This window comes from Henckelia pumila, chromosome 2 (assembly GCF_033568475.1).
Source record: "Henckelia pumila isolate YLH828 chromosome 2, ASM3356847v2, whole genome shotgun sequence".
Lineage (NCBI taxonomy): Eukaryota > Viridiplantae > Streptophyta > Magnoliopsida > Lamiales > Gesneriaceae > Henckelia > Henckelia pumila.
In genome coordinates this window covers 22,854,893-22,859,117 of record NC_133121.1, presented here as the reverse complement: position 1 = coordinate 22,859,117, position 4,225 = coordinate 22,854,893, and the positions used below count along the sequence as shown (strand labels likewise).

At 28.4% G+C, this 4,225-nt stretch overlaps 1 long non-coding RNA gene across 1 annotated transcript; it reads right to left on the bottom strand.

Moving 5' to 3' along the window:
- Nucleotides 1-2,493: 2,493 nt before the first annotated feature.
- LOC140883851 (uncharacterized) lies at nt 2,494-3,194 on the bottom strand. Its single transcript, XR_012150471.1, has 2 exons — nt 3,040-3,194; nt 2,494-2,949 (listed from the first exon to the last, which is right to left on the bottom strand). It is a non-coding gene; the product is annotated as an uncharacterized lncRNA (long non-coding RNA).
- Nucleotides 3,195-4,225: the final 1,031 nt, after the last annotated feature.

The following is a 4,225-nucleotide window of genomic DNA, read 5'->3' as shown; positions in this document are numbered from 1 at the left end:
GGTGGAGAGGTATTTGTCATCAAACCTACATCTAATCTCATACCGGGTCATGAGATATCATTGGGTTAACAAAAAAATGAAAGAAACATGAGATGAGTAAAAATTTGTGTCTCATCCCACTTTCATCTCATGTACCAAACGGTACCTTAGCATAAAACGTAATACTTTGGCCAAGTGATAACATAAAAATTAGCAATACTTTGAACAAAAATACTAATATTTTTTACCTAAAAGTAATACGATTAACAAAAAAACCTATTGTTTATGTCAAATTTGCATACGTTATAACTAATATTTTTCACAAAAAAATTATTATTTTTCAATGAAAAGTAATACTTTTGAATACAAAAACAAAATTTTTTTATGTCAAATTAGCAAACGGTGAAATTAATATTTTTAACAGAAAAACTAATACTTTTATCATAAAAGCTTATTCGTTTTACAAAAAAAATAATACTTTTTACGTAAAAAGTATTTAAATTTGCATACATTAGAAGTAATATTTTGCACGTACAAACTAATGTTTTTATTATAAAAACTAATATTTTTCACAGAAAATTAATACTTTTGATGTAAAAAAATATTTAAATTTGCGTTCGTTAGAAATAATACTTTTCATATAGAACATAATACATTTCAAAAAAAAGTAATATTTTTTATGCCACATTAGCATACATTAGAAATAATACTTGTATCATAAAAACTAATATTTTTCAAAGAAAAATAGTAACTTTTGACTAAAAAGAAAATTGTTTGTCAAATTAGCATAAAAAATAATACTTTTATTAAAAAGTAATATCTTTCACAAGAAAGCTAATACTTTTTATATCAAATTAACATATTTTAAAAGTAATACGTATAACAGAAAAACTACTACTTTTGATCGAAAAAAAAATACTTTTAACAAGAAAAAAATAATAATTTATTTTATATTCAATCATTCTGATTATAAATATTAATAGAACGTTGTATGAAGTTAGTGTTTCCATATTAAGTTACAAATTATTAAGATGTCATTAAGTCCTCTAGGTATTCTCAATTTTTTACAAAATAATAATTTGATATAAAAATTAATACTTTTACAATAAAAACTAATATTTGTGATACTTTTGAATCAAATAAACATATGCTAGTTTTCTAATCTCTGTTTAGCAGAGGAAACGATGGTAAAAAAATATTATTTTTCAGATTCATTTTGATTAAATGGATTCCCAATCAATTTGATCATTGATGCCTTGAAAGAAACAAAAGTAAACACGAGGAAACTAGCATAAATGCATCGATTTATATTTCAGATCCACTTTCGACAAATGAGAAACCTATGACAATACATCAATAGCCAATCATTTACAAAAAATTCACTATATAGATCGACTTGATCTCAGGAAACACCTAATACATACATGTAATTCACTAGATCTAATGAACAAGCAAAAGGTTGTTACAGCACATTGATGGATTATAATGGAGGACATTGATGATTCGGTCAATGACAATGAGTATGCAAGATTGTATAACCTAGATTTCAACTCAACATCACAAAGCCACAACATATGACACATATATCTAGATGATTACACAAACTCTAGAACCCCGATTACATCCGAAAAAAGTCAGAACAAATTTGTCTACACATTTCTGGCCATAGCTCGGAGGTAGTTGTTTGTTTGGTTTCCATGAGCGCCAGCCGGAATCTGTTTAGTACTAGCAGCAGCAGCAGGTGGTGATGGTGCAACAGCTAGAACCTTTTGTTGTACATGACTAACCACATTAGACGAGCTTTGAGGAGGAGCTTCCACTGTGTTTGTAAAAGATTTTGGAGCAGGGGATCCACCATCTCCAAAAAGATACCCCAATGAACTCTGCCCTCCACCGCTACAAACTCCTCGACCCATTATTTCTTAAATACAACTTCTGCAGGTAAAAACAAAATCAGTTCAAATAATCTATCAATTATACAACAATTGCAAGAAATATTTTATCATTGGATATTACTATCTGCCAGGAGCTTTTCATATCTATTAATTAATGGAACAATATTGTTTGAATCATTCACATTGTAGCAAGATTACATTCCGCAAATTTATTCATGTGATGTGTTCTTATTACATGGATACAAGTACAAGGTTTAAGCTTAACTCAAAGACAGAAACTTACATTTCCCAACCACAATACACCGAATTCCCATCTGAAAGGTGAAGTGTGCAGCCTTTAGGCACCTTATAGAAATTGCAACTAGCTAGAGTCACAATCGTCCCATTGCAACTCATTTATTCCACATCTAAGCAGAACAAAGGACACACCACTCCCCTGGTATAAACCAGAAGCTGCAAAAGAATCGAGTCGATGTCCTGAACCAAAGTATGAACCTCCAGGCCTGTGCAAGCACAAGAAAAAATACGCACACTCTCTACGCCGACATTATCATGTTCAGGTGAAATTAATATTATTCGATTGATCAATCAAATTACGTCCATAAGACCCAGTATGACATTATAAAATAAAGTTTGACGAAAAAATAAAATAATATCTTGGGGATTACTAAAGTGCTTCATATTGCCAAACTACTAGTACAGGTAATAAAATTTCTTTTTGTTACATGTACATCCTTTTCCCAAGCTCTTCGGGTCAATTCGCCTTGAGTTAAGAGTTCTACGAACTGAGCAGTATCATTAGCATCATAAATTGATCCAGGCCTCAATCGATCACCGATTGATAATAATATATCATACTGATTACAAATGTCTAGAATCCATCCCAATGCTCATACGCAAAGTTATCTTTGTGATTGGTTAGGCACCATTTTGCATGAATGGACCCTCCACGAGAAACGATTCCGGTCATCCTCATAGCTGTTAGAGGGATGTAACGGAGCAGAACTCTAGAATGAATCGTAAAGTAATCAACACCTTGTTCGGCTTGTTCAATTAGCGTGTCCCAGAAAAAAAACTAGAAATCGACAAAAAAAATTTCAGAAATTATGGAAAAAACAACTAGAATCGACAAAAAATTCAGAAACAGAGCAGGGAAGAGACTCACACGCGCTGCAAAGAAACTCGCGAGAGAGCAACGTAGAATCGGCCTTGATCTTTCAATTTGACCAAGAGTTTCGCGAGAGAGAAGAATTGGGGAAATTTAGGCAGAAGGGATTCGAATCGGGAGAGGATCCTCTGCTGTTGACTAAAAACAGCACAATATGCTGTGCTCCCAAAACGATATTGTGCTCCCAAAACGGTGTCGTTTTGGGAGCTATCAATTTTTTTTTTGAATTTTTTTTCTTTTTTTTAATTTTCCACGTAAAGTACTTGTTAGATGTTAGTTGTTATATAGTATTTGTCGTTCATATTTTTGCAATTACAATACTTTCTCTCTTTTTTATTAAAACAAATCATCAAAAGTTAACATAAAAAATATTATTTTCTTGACATTAACATGTAAAATTCGTTTTAGTATATGAATGGCAGAATGGGTGATAAATTGATTAATTAATTATTGTAATATTTTAATTGTTATCCCAGGTAATAATTTAATTGTTATCCCATTAAAATGTTAATTTTATATTTTAATAAAATTAGTTAATTTCAACTAGTTTTCGTAAATTCAACAAAATATTTTAGTTAAGTTATTTTATTGATAAAATTTTGATTAACTAATTATTTTAATAATTTAATTTTTATCTCATTAAAATGTTAATATTGTTTCCTTTTGTTGAATTTACGAAAACTAATTGAAATTAAAACTAATTATTATAAAATTAAAATTTTAATCGGATAACAATTAAATTATTACAATAATTAATTAATCAAACCTTTATCAATAAAATAAATTTAAATAAAATATTTTGTTGAATTTACGAAAACTAATTGAAATTCACTAATTTTATTAAAATATAATATTAACATTTTAATGGGATAACAATTAAATTATTACAATAATTAATTAATCAAACTTTTATCAATAAAATAACTTAAATAAAATATTTTGTCGAATTTACGAAACCTAATTGAAATTAAAACAAATTTTATTAAAATATAAAATTAATATTATAATGGGATAACAATTAAATTATTACAATAATTAATTAATCAATTTATCATCCATTCTGCCATTCATATACTAAAACTAATTTTACATGTTAATGTCAGGAGAATAATATTTTTTATGTTAACTTTTGACTATTTTGCTTTAATGAAAAAAAAAAAAGAGAAGGTATCGTAATTGCAAA